The following is a 15914-nucleotide window of genomic DNA, read 5'->3' as shown; positions in this document are numbered from 1 at the left end:
CTTGATATTCTAACATGTGATTTTAAGCATTCATATTCATGAATGATGGTCTGGAGAATATTCCATCACCTGTTCTTCCAGCTGCTCCTATGTGACTTTTGGCTTCAGTCAGAGCAGCAGGGGATACAGTGAGACACAGTGACCTGTCCCCTCTGCCAACTGGACTGTCCTGTCTGCAGGTCTGCTTGTGTTCTGTGATAGACTTGTGGCTCATGTCATGAAGGACCTGTCTGGAACATGCTGTCATTTTTATAGCTTAGGGACTGTTAGGACACTGGTCACTGCATCACACAGGTCCTACTTAGGAGCTTCAAGCAGGCAGCTGGAGGTAAGCATCTGGAAGCTGGGAGTTTGCAGAGAGATTCAGAAGCACGGAGATGGGGGTGGGGGGGCATGGTCCTGCAGGAAGGAAAATCAGGCAGTGCAGTCAGTCACAGAGGGGATCCTGAAGGCTTGCGCCCTGCGAGGGATGCAAGATGGAAATGGGAAAAAATGCATGGGTTTTTAAGTCGGAAAGCCCAGTTCAACCCGAGTGACTTGACTTTTCTGAGCCTCCACTTTCCTCTATCACATGGGGATAAAATTCCAGCACACAGGGTTGTCTTGAGGATTGAATGAGATAATGCGTGTGAGGCACCTGAAATGATGACAGACGCAGAGCTGAAGCTCAAAAACTCGGTGAAACAGGAGAAGTACCTCCACCTACATGTCTGGGTGCGGGAGCAGACCCTCTGGACCTACGCCTGCCTTCACAAATTCTTCTGAACCTTTCTTTTTTTTTTTCCTCTTGGCACAAGGGGATTGATAGAGCCGGAAGAGGGTTCCAGGTGGGAAGAAAGGGCTTCTGCATCCCCCCTCTAGTGCTCCCTTCCCCTCCTCCCTGGCATCCTTCCTCACATAGGCTCCATCTGGAAGAGCAGCCACACAGCCCCCCCTCTCAGATGCCAAAGCAGGCAAGTCCTCTGAGAAAGGTCTCTGCAGAGTAAAATACTGCAGTGGAAAAAAGGCAAAGAAAGCAAACAAAAATATAATTGGTTTCCTTTATGAAATATCTCTTGATGCCAGTAGCATTTTGCTGGGGTTCTTTTATTTAGCAAATTGTTTCCTCCGCTTGGATTCTCGCTACCATTTATGCTTTACCTAAATCTTCTCCTTTCATAAACTAGGATCTGGAAAGAGACATTCCAGTAAATAATTGAAGTCCTCTGCTGTAGCACAGTTTCCACTTACTGCTTTGGAAATCGGACCGTAGTCATTCTCCCCAGAAATAAAAATAATGAGTTGGTCTGATTTTCTTTAATTATGAGGGATCTCGTTCTAGAAAGATACCATCCACCAAAGAACATCATGTTTGAAGAGAGTGCCTGAATGCTAATATTTTTATTCCTTTGTGCCCCCCAGGAAGGAATGAAGGTGATTTTAGTTGAGTATCTGCCTGCTCTACACAAGAAACTGTAGGTGATTTCACACGCACCATCTCAATTTTGGGTCGCAGCCTCTCTCGGAGAAGTTATCATCATTCCCATTCTCTTGATGAGGAAAAAGGCTCATAAGAGCAAAAATATTAGAATGAGGGCGCACAAGGGTTTGAAGAGCCGTCTGTTTAATTGTAAACTGTGTTCATTTCTATTTAGAGCTGTCAAAAATGAATGAATCCAAGGTCTTTGATGCTATGAAAATTTTAACTCAAAGCCATTGTTATGAATCACATGTTAATTGGGGGGCTCGATGGGGTTTCTGAATGTGAACACATTTCCCTCGGCCTTCCAGACACTGTTTTGGGTAGATTGCATTCATCTTCACATTTTCAGCAGTATTCTAGGCTCAATGCTAGGTTTTTTGAAACTCCGCAAGCTCTCTAGAGCTCAGAGATTCTGAGGCTTGAGTCCTCACCCTCCTGGTTGTTGGATCAGGGCCAGGGGCCAAGCAGAGTGGAGGAGGGGCAGCCCCCAGTGGGCGGTCTCCCCCATTCTGACTGCAGTGTGTACAGGGAAGGAAGTCTGTATATATGCACACGCATATACAGATGCATATACACGTGGCCTATTCTGTTGGAGAAAGGACCAGAGGCTTTCAAAAATCAAGTATGGATAGGCTCCATCAAAATTTTGTTGGGAGGGAATCAAACTTCAACCTTGGGGGGAAATGGCTGAAAATCAGCCTACCATTGCATATCTTCATTGCATATCAAGAGACAGATTTTTCCAGATTCTTTGTCACTAATTTTCTCCTCTTTGCACTGAGGGTTCAAGAGGATCTCTGCCTTTCAGGCACTCAAACTCAAGGGCGTTTAACTCAAAACCCCTTCTCATTCCTTATGTTGCACTGTGTCCAGCACTTTGTCCTTGGAGACCTGTCCAGTCTCAGCAATGAAAGCCGAGGATGGTGAAGACAGAAGCCGAAGCCCAGCCCCACCTGCAGCCTCCTGGGGCAGTTGTTGATGGCTCCAGTGCACAGTGCACTGGGTAACTTGTCCATCCAGGGAGGGGTGGGCACGGGAGGAGGGTGGGGGTGTTTGAGTCACAGATGCTCCTCTGAATCTTAACGTTAGGGCGTTCATTCTCCAGTGGGACCGGTTATTGACTGCAGAGAATGCAAACAAAAGGCACAGGTTGCAAAGAAAAAGACAAAGATCCAGCACCCTGGAGGCTGAAGGGGTACCTTGGTCACAGCCGGGGCTGCTCCAGGGATTCGGAGCCCTTGGCATTGGACCTGGGCAGGGGGACTTGCCATCGGTGGGCACACCAAGCCCTTCACGGAGATGGCCTCGGACTGCTGGTACGTTTCAGAAAAGCCTCAATAAGTTCAGGGAAATGCTCGCTGCTGGAAAACCTGGAGGAGGTGAACTCTGGCCGTGCTTCCTTCCCTCCAGGAGGAGGCTGGCGCTCTCCGGGATGGACTTCTCTGCCTCCGCCGTCCATCTGCCTCCCTGGTCCCTGGTCATCCCCCGACTTCTGATCTCTCTCCCCAACCTTTTCCTCCGACGCCGGGTTTTCCGCCTTCTCGGGCCTGTTCCGTCTCCTGCCTGCTGCCAGCGGCTTCCTCGCCTCCGGATAGATTCCCATTCCCCTTCTCTCGTGACCTCAGACAGGCCTGCAGGTCAGTCTGGGAGAGTTTGAGGTTTTAGTTGTGGTTTAATGTCGGGTGAGGGAAGAACGCATATATGCACAAGTGAACTATTTCCTGCAAACGTGCGCAATCAGAAAACAGCTACGGGGAGGACCCTGGGACGTGTCGCATGTTTGCAGGGACATTGAGACATCACTAACGTGAGTCCCGGGTGCCATGCGGGATGCCCAAGTTACCGTCTCATCACCGTCCCACTGTTTCCCAGAGCGGGTCCGGAGCACGGAACTCCTTCTTCTGGAACGCTTCTTCAGAGCCCGTGGCCTCCCTCCAGCGGTGCGTTGGGCACAGGCACTACTTGCCTCTTCCTTGGGGGCTGTATTCATGTTAGACACAGTGTCTGACGCCTTGCTTTCTGCAAATCCTCTTACCTCTGCCCTTGGGTCACTGGACACAGGGATTGTCAAAACGGATGCCCTGTCCCTGGTTCCCGCTGCACTTATCTGTGCTTTTGTTGGAGCCGCTGAGCAAGTCCCTCGGAGGCTGTCTTCCTCTGACCTCCCAGCCATCCAAACTTTGGACGAGGTCTGCAGTGACCACGTGATGCACGGACAGTATTTGTGGGCCTCTCTCGTTTTCATCTATTCCATTAAAGGAGCTGAAGGCTCAGCCGGCAAACCTCTACCAAATTCTCAACTAAAAAGCGCAGAGCGTTTTACTGTAATTAAGCTCGTGTTTGTTATCATGACTCATAATCCAGAAGCAGATGGCTGCTTCTCCCTCTCAGTGCCACCTGCCGCCTCAGGACACAACGGCACCGCTGGGGCCAGCTGGGATCCCTCCCCGTTTACTGCAACTAGAGTGTGTATCCCAGGGCCACTTTGTCCTTGCCTCTGAGGTCTGTTAAGACCCCTCACACACACTCCCAGCCTCGCTCTCAGAGTCAAAGACACTCTTTCTTCCTCTAAAATTAACTGCACTCCCATCCCCCGACTCAAGGAATGCCGCTAGCTCTCACAACAGCTAAAACCTCACTTAGTTCAGAGTACAGGTGCCCGGGCGTAGGGTTATTACTCTTGTAGCGTTCAAGGCAGTCAGGCCCATGGAGGCCAAGGAGCTCTATGACGTAACAAGGTGAATCTCAGTTTGTGTGTGTGGGGGGGGAACAAAACAAAACAAAAAAATAGAAGCCCGTCCTCGTGGACTGAATTGCATTCCTTCATACACCGGATGTTGAGGCCCTCACTTCTAAGTGGGTGTTTTTGGAGAAAGGAGGCTTTGAAGAGGTAACCAGCGCTGAGTCAGGTTGTCAGGGCGGGGGCCTGATCCACCAGGACTGCTGTGCTTAGAAGAGGAGGAAGCGACACCAACCGTGTCCACACCGAGAAAAGGCCAGGTGAGGACGCGGTGCGAAGGCGGCTGCCTAAGGGATGTAGGGCCTCTGTGCCAGGGACAGATCTGATGACCGTGTGTGCATTTCTGAAATGCTACTTCACCGTTTTCATCGTGTTTAATGTTTTTACCTCCGCTTGAATCTTTCAATGATTTAAGCTCTTGCAAATTACGTAAGTCCTTAAAAAGACCCCGCAAGTGAACTGGCAGTTTGCTAGGCTGGGGTGAGCCCTTCGGTGTGGTACCAGGGAGTGGCTGCAGGATGGCAGCTCCCTGCGATGGAGACCTAGCTCCCTTGCCAGCCATGGGAGGTCTCGCCCATCTCTCAACCTAAGTTTTCGTTTCTCATTTGTGAAATAGGTATATTATGGTATCCACCTCAAAGGCTGCCGGAAAGACAAACTTTAATTATTATTAATTATCTTAACTAATTATGATTAATTACATTAACTACAAATGCATGAATTACTAATTATTATTCTATTATTAATGGACAAAACACTGGATCATTTCCCAACCCTCAGTAAGTACTGTGTAGCATTAGAATAAAAAAAAAGTCCCCAGCGTGAATGTCACATGGGACTGTGGCTAAAGCTTAGCGCCGCGCTCCCGGGGCGGAGGCAGCGCTGAGGATGGAGGACCTGGGCAGGCTCCCTGTCCTCCCAGGGGCTCAGCGGCAGCCGCGGGGCTCGCCCGCATCACTCGGGTGCCAGTGTAACTTCCCTCCCGTCTCACATCTGGGTTGGGGGGTGAAGGGCGATTCTCTCTCAAAATAGGGGGACAGTCCTTCCTCTGGGCTGAATGAGGCCAAGCAGAGGACCAGGTCAGCATGTAGGGCTGGGGACGAAAGGCAGAGCCCCCGGTTTCAGTCACCGTTGCTGCGTCTAGACTTTGTCCCTCCTGCTTTGCCGGACTGGCCTTAATCTCAACCCTCAGATGAAGAAGACGAAGGGAAATGAAAAGAGAAGAAGAGAAGGAGATTAAAGAAAAGGTGGCATGGGACCCCTTGTTGTTTTTCGGAACAGCGGGTCTGAGCAGGGGTTGGCACCCATCGGCCTCCCCCAAAGAACCTTCTGGAAGAACGCGGTTCCTTGGGGGGAACGAGGGGAAGGCAGCCTCAGGAGCCCTGCCCCCACCTTCCTCCCCAAGTCTCTTCTCTGAATCCCAGTAAAGACTCAAAAACATCACTGCAAGTCAACAAATTCTCTGCCTGCATAAGAAGCCGCGTTTCGCAGTTGAGCCCTGGGTCCAGTAGGGTCTGTGTGAAGCTCCTGAAAGCACCCAAGGACGTGGCCGGCCTCGGCTCCTCCCTGGGGAAATGGGACCAGGCCCAGGCGACATCTCCAGGGCCTACTGCAAGCACTGCGTTCTTCGGAAGCACCCAGGAGAGGGCCGTTTCATGCCCAAATCGAAGGCAGGCGGCCTGGCGTGTTACACCTGAACTGATTCACACGGTGAGGGTCTGTGAACTCCCTGTGCCAGTTTTCTGATTGGCTCTCTACAGCTCCTAAATTAACCCCCGAAGAGCTATTAGCCTCCTCATTCCTGGGCTGCTGAAGGCATCAGATCTCTTCATGTCTAATTATAGCAACACGAAGTCCATCTGCGAATGAGATTCGTCATATAAAGTGTATCAAAGTCATGGCCAAGGGCTGCGGGGCACATCCATTTGCTTCCATGAGTTTTAACATTCATGGGATTATTAGGTTAAATTCAGCGCCATGAACAAAGAACTGTCATCAAACAGGCACCAACAATTTACGTAAGGAAAAAGTTTCCATTATAAGAGACACTAAATGTATACATTAAACTAGAATCGCTGCGAAGAGAAATCTTGTTAGTCAAGAACTAGCGCATCCAGCTCAAGGCAAGTCACACTCTGGCTGGTCACCCAAGTGTGTGAGGGTGACTTTGTGAGCCTCTCATCTTTGCTGGGGATTATTGCGAACGGCACGAAAGACCGTTTCTGTCTCAAGATCATGAACAATAACATCTGTTATTCATCCATCATCACAATGAAACCTTTGTTTTCCGAAGATGAAACGCCAAGAGAAATGATACTACAATAGGTACAATTTGTCTGCAGGCGAAATTATTTCCAGTCAAATCAGCCACGGACAAAAATTATCTTGGCAATAGATCAGAAGGAATTATTTGCACAGTTAGGAGCAAAATGCAAAAATAACTTCTAAAAATACACTCTTCTCTGCGTGCCTACCTTATATTATTTTTCAAACGTAATTGGAATGAACAAAATTGGGGTCCAGAGGAGTGGAAATGCCTCTCTCATTCACAGGTGCTCTTTCTCTCTTGGTTGGCTGCGATTGCCATCACACAATAGCTCAGGGTGGTTGGCTTAAATAACAGGCATTTATTTTCTTGCAGTTCTGCAAGCTTCAGGTCCAAGATCAAGGTGCTGGCAGATTTCATTTCTCCTGAGGCCTTTCTCTTTGTCTTGCAGATGGTAGCCTTTTGGCTGTGTCCTTACCTGGACTTTCCTCTAGGCGTGTGCATCCTTGGTCCCGTTGTGTGTCCAGTCTCTTCTTTACAAATTGTTTTTTATTGAAATATAGTAGATTTCCAATGTTGTGCCACTTTCTGCCACATGGCAAAGTGACCCGGAGTCCCTCTTACAAGGACACCCATCCGATTGGACTACGACCTTGTTTCAACATAGTCACCTCTTTAAAGGCCCTGTCTTCAAATACGGACATCTTCTGAGGCATTGGGGGTTAGAGGGTACTTCCACTTGTTACTTTTGGGAACACACAATTCAGCCCACCACTCTGTCCTTCGTCCGTATATCTATCCGTGTATGGATTCATCCATCTGCTAGTTTTTAAACCTATAACTTTTAAAGTTGGATACCTGTAAGAGGGAGAGTGGTTTTGAAAATAAAATGGGAGTTCCCGTCATGGCGCAGTGGTTAACGAATCCGACTAGGAACCATGAGGTTGCGGGTTTGATCCCTGCCCTTGCTCAGTGGGTTAACGATCCGTCGTTGCCGTGAGCTGTGGTGTAGGTTGCAGACGCGGCTCGGATCCCGAGTTGCTGTGGCTCTGGCGTAGGCCAGTGGCTACAGCTCTGATTTGACCCCTAGCCTGGGAACCTCCATATGCCGCGGGAGCGGCCCAAAGAAATAGCAAAAAGACAAAAAAAAAAAAAAAAAAAAAGAAAGAAAGAAAAGAAAATGAACGTATATTTTTTTTTAGGGCCACACCTGCAGGAACGAGGAGGTTCCTGGGCAAGGGGTCACATCAGAGCTGCAGCTGCAGGCCTCCATCCCAGCCAAGGCATCGCTGAATCTGAGCTGCATCTGTGACCTACACGTCCGCTTGTGGCAATGCTGGATTCTTGACCCACCGAGCAAGGCCAGGGATTGAACCCTCATCCTCACAGATACTATGTTGGGTCCTTAACTTGTTGAGCCGCAACGGGAACTCCTGTGCATGTGCCTCGACATGAAGTGGTTCTGAGTTTTCTCTGTGACCCTTCGAAATGACTTTCCGTCTGTAGTCTATGACTTGGAGTCTCCGGTGGCTACCACTGGAGATTGTTTTCTAATGTAATGCCTGTGAGAACACGAGTCATCAATGCTCACTCCTTCTTTTGCTTTTGTATGTGCTGTTCCTTTACATTAAAAGGAGTGGGGGAAAGGTCCCCCAGGTTTCCAAGACAAGTTTCAATTTACATCGTGTGGGCAGATTTTCCAGAGGAAGTCTACCCCGTGACACGGGATTCGAACTCTGCCAGAGCCCACTTGGCCGGCTTCTCTTACGTGAAATTCTAAATCACTGTGAACTCATGATATTGTCCCTTCTAAAAGAAAAAACGATAATATATGAAGGAGGAGGATTTATATTCATTTCAAAGTTTTTAAGTTTTACCAAAAATATAAGAAACACAAGAGTTCCCATTGTGCGCAGTAGGTGAAGAACCAGACATAGTGTCCCTGAGGATTTGGATTCAATCCTGGCCTTTCCCGGGGGTCAAGGATCAGGCATGGCTGCAAGCTGCAGTGTAGGTCCCAGATGTGGCTCAGATTCGACCCCTGGCCTGGGAACTTCCATATGCCACAAGTGCGGCCTTAAAAAAAAAAAAGGAATGTAGAAGTCAGCCGTAAACTGTATAACTCAAGGGTAGCAACTGCTAGCATCCTTGGCGTCTCTCTCTTTTTGTACTTACTCATCCACATGCAAAGAACACACATTTCAAATAAGTGGAATTACTCAGTCACTTTGCACTACCTAATGATCTTAAATGTTCTGGGTTCTTTTACTAATATAGCTGCCGTCATGGATACCCTTTGTGAGTTCAGAGATGGAGATTCTGCTCTGGCCTTATTTTTGCAGGGAAATGCACACGCGTTTATTCAATTAATAAAGCATTCAAGAGTAACCCAGTAGTAAACATTTATTAACATTGGTTAGGAGCCAAGAAAAAAAAATCCTGACTGGGATGTGGTGCCATGGGAGGGGTGCCGTCAGAGGAGGTGATGGCTCTGAGCTGAAAGCTGGCTTTCCAGTCCTGCCTGGGAGCCCTGGGCATCAGCAATGAGCCTGCTGTTGCTGGGGCGGAAGAGCCACGGCCGGGCTGAGCCCGCACACACAGGCAGGATCTGGCCAGCATCGTGACGGATCCCCACCCCACACGGGAAGGGGGCTGGTGGCCCGTGAGAGGGCAGCTCTGAGAGGCTAGAGGGGTTGAACCAGCGGACATTTCCTTGGAAAGAAAAGAGAGGGCCGAGGATGGATCTCAGACTTCAAGTTGGGGGTCTCAGGAAATAAGCAGTGCCATCTCCTGAGATGAAAACGTGGAGAACTTTGTGGGACATGCAGTTTCTTCTGTGGTGCTGTCGTTGCTGAGACCGAAGGGCTGGTAGAGAGGCGTGTTACCGGTATGGAGACACAGGCTCCCTGGGGAAAGAGGCTGGGCAGAGATGTACAGCTTATGGTGGAAACTGGACGTTTTCGGTGAAATGTAGCAGCCAGTCTCCGCACAGCTTGCTGCTGTTATTTCTGTGATGTTGATCGGCTGGGTGATGCTTGCGAAGTCCCTTTCCTTTGCGCTGGGAGCCCTCTACTGCTGTTGCTCGGAAGGCTCCTGCCTAGCTTGCACAGTCACCTGGGGGGCCAGTGGTTCTACAGCGTCCTCTCGGCCTTTTCCCATGACTCCCTGTCTTCGTGCTGCATTTCCTGTCTGGAAACCTCAGCTTTGTGAACGCGCCAGGACGACAGTGATCAGAATCCCAGGATTCTGAGTGCTGCTGCCCAGGGTAGACAGAGCCCGGGTCTGCAGGTGTGGGGCGGGGGCAGAAGAAGGAACTTCTGATTTCTCAGCTGCTCTCGCCCAGATGTAGCCCTGCCACACGTAGCTGGGGGACAGAATGAGGAACGCTGATGCCTGCCGCTCCTGTGAGGGTGTCATAGCCCTTGGCCTGTAGCTGGAACAAGAGCCAGCAGCTCTCGGCGGCGTGGTCTGCAGGGGAGCTCCTTTCACGTGGAGCTCAGAGGTCAAGGGAGGCACGGAGGCCATGGTTCAAAGGCCAGACTCACTGTTCTTACTGAGTTTTGGTGGATTTTCTTGAATACTTGTTTCTTCCATCGTGGTATGTCGTCAGGTCCATTTCTAGAAACATTAATTTTTTTTTTAATATACTTTCCACAAGGTTTACCGGGGAGTTGATCTGCCAGAATCCTTCTGTTGCCATTCTGGAAGCGTAACTCACCACCCAGCTTTGAAAAAAGTGTTGTCCTTGTTTTTCATAACCTTGCTAAAAATGGTCTCAACATTTTGTCTTTTCGCCGTTTTTCGGCATGTTCTGTCCTGGACACGAGGGCCACTGGGTGGAGACGTCCCTTAGAAGCTTTTATCACCCGGAGGACTTGGTTCATTTGGTTGCTGGATTTGTTTTCTATTTGCTAGATCCAAATTGCTGCAGACGTGGTGGCTGAAAACAACATGCACTTGTTACCGAATCGTTTCTGGGTCTTAGGTGTGCGAGGGTGACCCGGCTGGATCCTTTGCTTCGTCAGCTCGCACAAGACTGACAGCAGCGTGCTGGGCAGGGATGTGGTTTCTTCTCAAGCTTCACCCCGTGAAAGACCCACTTTGAGCTCATGTTGTGTTGACCCCTGACTGTTCCTTGCCAGCGGTAAGCCTAAGGCTTTCGTTTCTGGCTGTCTGTTGGCTGGGGCCATCCTGTCTTTCCTGGTAGGTGGGCCCCTCCATTGGGAAAATTTGCTAAATATTTTTTTTCAGTTTATTGAAATGACAAAAAAACAAAAACAAGACCTTCCTCTGTTAGGGTTAATAATATTAACTGATTTTTTTTTTTTCCTTTTTGGCTGCCCCGAGGCAATAAGGGATGCCTGGGCCAGGGATCAAAACTGAACCACAGTTGCGACCTACTGTGTGCGAGGCAGGATCCTTAACCCACTCTGCCAGGGATCAAACCCATATCCTCACGGATACTAGTCAGATTCATTTCCAGTGCACCACAAAGGGAACTCCCCATTAACTGATTTTTTAAAAACATCGAATCCATATTACATTTCCGCAGTATGTCTGACTTGCTCATGATGCAGCGTCCTTTTTATACATTGTTAATTTGAATGATGTATAGACATGTGAGGACTATTTTAGAAGTAATTGCTGCATTAAACAAGCAGGGAGAATGCTGGCATACACACAAGCATATTTCTTGAACTGGTGAATATAATTTGAATTATGGTTTTCGGAGCCTGGGAAAGGTCTAAATACAATTGCTACTCTTTTATTAAAATCACCATTGATTTCTGCTGCTATAGGAGAAGCTCGAATGCCTTGTCTCATTAATAGTCAGGCTCAGGGAGTTAGCTAATCCCCACGTCTCTTTTTGTAAGAGTCCTGCAGTAAGACACACAAGACAGTTAAAGTGTCAATGGCATAAAACAGCTTCTTACTGCAGAGGAGAAAGCTGGGTATTGTCTTTCATCCCACGTTGGTTGTACTGCCTCGCTGCTGATGGCTTCTAATTAACAGTCGATCTTTCAGATGCATTTTTCCTTCTAGGAAGATACTAAGAAAATGTGTGCAGGAGTTGCTGTGGTCGCTGAGCGAGTTAAGAACCCGACGTAGTGTCCCTAAGGATGCAGGTTTGATCCCTGACCTCGCTCAGCGGGTTAAGGATCCTGCGTTGCCTCCAACTTCAGTGTAGGTCACAGATGTGGCTCGGACCCTATGTTGCTGCGGCTGTGACATATTCGCCCCTAGCGCAGGAACTTCTGTATGCTGCAGATTCAGCCTGAAAAAGAAAAATTAAACAAAAAGGAGCAAATGTATACAATCTTAAACCACAGTGCTGTGAGTATTCGGAAGTCAGCTGGTTAAATCCTTCCTTCATTCACTCATTCAGTTATTTCTTCCTACGTTCACTGAGCCCCTAAGGACCGTGGCACGCAGACAGCAGTTGGCCATGTACATTTTCATTCAGTCCCTCTCTGTAGTTCCTCATTCTTGCCTTCAGCTCTGACCAGTGTCTGCTTCCTGAGTTTCTCTAGTTTAGATTCTTCAGTGAGTCATTTGTTTGGGGTTTGTTTTGATTTCCTGGGTCGGGGGTATCAGTGTTGATGCGTGGAGTGAGGAGTGGATCTGAGCGTCCAGACAGACTTTCAGTTCCTCCGCCTGTGTTCATCCACATCTGGTAACCCTGGTTACCAGAGAACCTGGGGATCCCATTTCCCCAGTCAGTCAAGCCTTCTGAAGCGTCCTGCGTGCCTTGTACTGGTTCACCCAGCACCACCTCATCTCAAGCACCCTCCATCCCCAAACTCATCTTTCAACACTCTGCTTCTCTCACCATGTTGTCCTACATCCATCTTTCATCTTCTCTTTTTTGTTGTTGTTGTTTTTTGTTTTGTCTTTTTAGGGATGCTTTCATGGCATATGGAGGTTCCCAGCCTAGGGGTCGAATGGGAGCTGTAGCCGCTGGCCTACACCACAGCCACAGCAACGCCAGGTCCGAGCCGCATCTGCGACCTACACCACAGCTCACGGCGATGCTGGATCCTTAACCCACTGAGCGGGGCTGGGGATCAAACCCGCATCCTCATGGATGCCAGTCGGGTTCATTAACCACTGAGCCACCATCTCTTTAACGAATCTCTGATCATGGCCGTCTCTTCAAATAGCTTTGTTCTTTCCATTGGGTCTTTCATGTCTTAGCTATTATCTCATTGTATTTTCTATGTATTTTCTATGTCTTAAAGTTTACACAGAAGAGTCTTCCCTTCAGTTTCCACCGCCGCCACTGCAGTGGTAGTGGCAGGCTTCTCTGTGTGGCACGTGGAAGTGTTTGGAGCTGAAGCAAAAGTGCAGGACTGTGGAGATCAGTCAGGGGCCCATTACAATATTCCAGGTGAGGTAAGTTGCTGCCTTTCCCTTTTTCCTAAGGTCATAGAAAGGAGATGAGAAAAACCAGATTGATTCGTTTGGGAGGTATTTGGGGCTTGACAGAAAGATTAGAGATCTTCCGGCTTCAGCTCCAATGTGCAAAAATCACGACAATAGTCATTCTTGTCCTTACGATAAGAAAAAGCTAACCAAACTGAAAATCAAAGATTTTTCTTGGACCTTTAAAAGAACAGAAGTTGCAGGGCAAACTCCTACCGTCAAATCTTGGGAGACTGGTAAATCCAGAAAGTCGCAGTTGAGATAGGCTTACTGGGAGCCATAAGCTCATAGAAATGCTTAAATTATTATTAAGATTTTTATTAAAGCATAGTTGATTTACAGTGTTCTGCCAATTTCTGCTGTACAGCAAAGTGATCCAGTCACAGGTATATGTACATCCTTTTTCTCATGTTATCTTCCATTGAGTTCTATTACAAATAATTGCATTATTTTGACAATCTGAGGGAGTCTGAGTGTGGCTAAAAAGAGAGCAAGGAACTCCTGGAGCCCTGCATGTCATGGGCTCAGCTTCTAGGAACTGGCTCATGTTCTCCTAGCTAAGACCCAGAAGGATCCACCATGGCTCTGGCAGGAGGAGGACAAGAGTACGTTATAAAATATTCCCAGAGCATGCAAAATCTCAGGCTTTAAGGAAGAAGAATTTACCAGAGCTTCATCCCACCTGGAGGAAGGGCGTTTCTCTTTCTCCAGCCCCTGGTGCCTTCCTTTTCAAGTAAGTGGGTGAACAAAAAGCTAGGAAACCCTTGTGACCATCGGAGTCCAGGACCCAGGCACACTGTGGTACTGAGACGTTGTCCTAAGGTCACAGAAGGTTTCCTGCCCCCAACTCCTCATTTCCACGGCAACCAGGCGCCAGGACCACGGCGTGGGTTGCACCGGAAGGAGGTGAAACAAACATGCTGTGCAAGCAGGACTTCTCAGGGAAGAGAAAGCCAACAGAGGAGACACAGACAAGGAGGCTAGAGGGACTGAACGTTTCCGACACCTACAGCTACGGCAAACAGTAAACACAGCCTGACTCCCAGCCAGACCAACGTAGATCTAACCACCTCAAGGCATCCCAGTTCCTCTTATGTTTTGACACACATCTCACGTTCAACAGAAATTACAAGGCATGACAAAAGGCAAAAACCACCCTCTGATGAGACAAAGCAAGTGTCAAAAACAGACTCAGATGTGGCACAGATGTTGTGATAATTAGACAGGGAACTTGAAATAACTATTATTAGTACATGGAGGACTTTAGTGGAGAAAGCAGACGACATACAAGAACAGAAGGGCCATGTAAGCCGAGAGAGGGAAATTCTAAGAAAGGATTCAAAAGAAACGCTGAAAATCCCAAACTCTGTAACAATAGTGAAGAATGCCTTTGGTGAGTTGGTCTGTGGACTATCGTCTGCAATACAGGGAGAAAAAAGACTGAGAAAAAGAATAGGATATCTGAAAACTATGAGACAGTTTCAGAAGGTGTCTGGTACATGCCCTTGGGCTTTAGGAGAGGAGAAGTAAGAGAAGACAGAGCTGAAGAGAAATGGCCAAGATGTTTCAGAGCTAACGATAGACACTAAAATGAAGTTCCAGGAAGCTCAGGGAATACGAAGCTGTACAAATAAATCACAAAATATCTACACCAAAGGGAATCACACGTAAGAGTACAAAGAAAAAGGAAAACAAAATCCAAAAATTAGAAAAAAAATGACTAATGGAAAATCTTGAAAGAAACCTGAATGTGTAAGGGGGGCTCCCATTGCTTATGGAGGGAAAAGGAAGAATTACGTGGATTCCCCTCAGAAACCACACAAGCAGGAGGTGATTGAGGTCAATAGTAAGTTGTTGAAAGAAAAAATACTATCAAGCCAGAATTTTATGTGTAGTGAAGGCATCCTTCAAAATGAAGGGGAAATAAAAAATTCCTCAAATCATCAAACACTGACAGTTCATCACCCAGCAGCAGACCAATTAAAACAAATTCTTTAGTGAGAAGAAAAATTATGTAGAACAGAAACTTGAACTACAGAAAGGAAGATCATAAGAGAAGGATAAATGAAGATAAAATATTTTTCATTTTCTTAACTAATCTAAAGATAATTGTTTAAAGTGATGATAGTAACAATATATTGGTTAATTGGGAGATTACATGTGGATAATTGGGAATACAGTATTATAAGTTAACAGCCTTATATGTAGTGTGATATAGTATTATTTGAATGGACTTAGATTAGCTAAAAAACGTATGTTGCAAACTCTAGGGCAACCACTAGAAAGTCAAAATGAAGTGTAATTGATAAGCTATTAGAGGAGTTAAAATGGAATCATACTAAAAACTGAGGGGTTCCCATCGTGGCACAGCAGAAATGAATCTGATTAGCATCCCTGGGGATGCAAGTTTGATCCCTGGCCTTGCTCAGTGGGTTAAGGATCTGGCGTTGACGTGAGCTGTGGTGTAGGTCACAGATGCAGCTCAGATCTGGCACTGCTGTGGCTGTGGTGTAGGCCAGCAGCTACAGCTCTGATTCAACCCCTATCCTGGGAACTTCCATATGCCTCAGGTGTGGCCCTAAAAAGACAAAAGACAAAAAACAAAAACCAAACCAAAAAATACTGAATTTCAACTACAGAAGGCACTAAAGGAGGGAAGAGGGTGGGAAGAAATAGTAAGTGCAATTAATGGAAAAGAACCAGAAACATGGGAGATATCAACCCACCTGTATCAATAACCACTTATAAGTAGATGTTCTAAGCACATGAATTTAAAAATGCACCAATTAAAAGAGAACAAAGAGATAAGATAAAACTCTATGTTGTCTACAGAAATTTTTAAATATTAAGACTCAGATAAATTAAAAGTAAAATGATGGCAAACAATATACCTTTATAACAAAAATCAAAAAATTAATACAGGGAGCATCTAAGTTGACTTCAGAGAAAGCACCCTGCAAAAGAATGACAATTATCATGGGTAAAAAAGTCATTTTCTAATGATTAAAGAACCAGTCCTCTAA

At 47.2% G+C, this 15914-nt stretch overlaps 1 long non-coding RNA gene across 1 annotated transcript in view; it reads left to right on the top strand.

Annotated features, from left to right (window-relative positions):
* LOC110255548 overlaps positions 1-15251 on the top strand; it is a 99363-nt gene extending 84112 nt beyond the window's left edge. Inside the window, exon 3 of the long non-coding RNA XR_002336093.1 lies at positions 12708-15251. This is a non-coding gene — a long non-coding RNA (uncharacterized LOC110255548). The remainder of the gene's footprint in view (positions 1-12707) is intronic.

Source organism: Sus scrofa, chromosome 9, assembly GCF_000003025.6.
Source record: "Sus scrofa isolate TJ Tabasco breed Duroc chromosome 9, Sscrofa11.1, whole genome shotgun sequence".
Classification (NCBI taxonomy): domain Eukaryota; kingdom Metazoa; phylum Chordata; class Mammalia; order Artiodactyla; family Suidae; genus Sus; species Sus scrofa.
The sequence above is the reverse complement of the archived record's forward strand: the minus strand, read 5'-3'. Positions and strand labels throughout refer to the sequence as shown.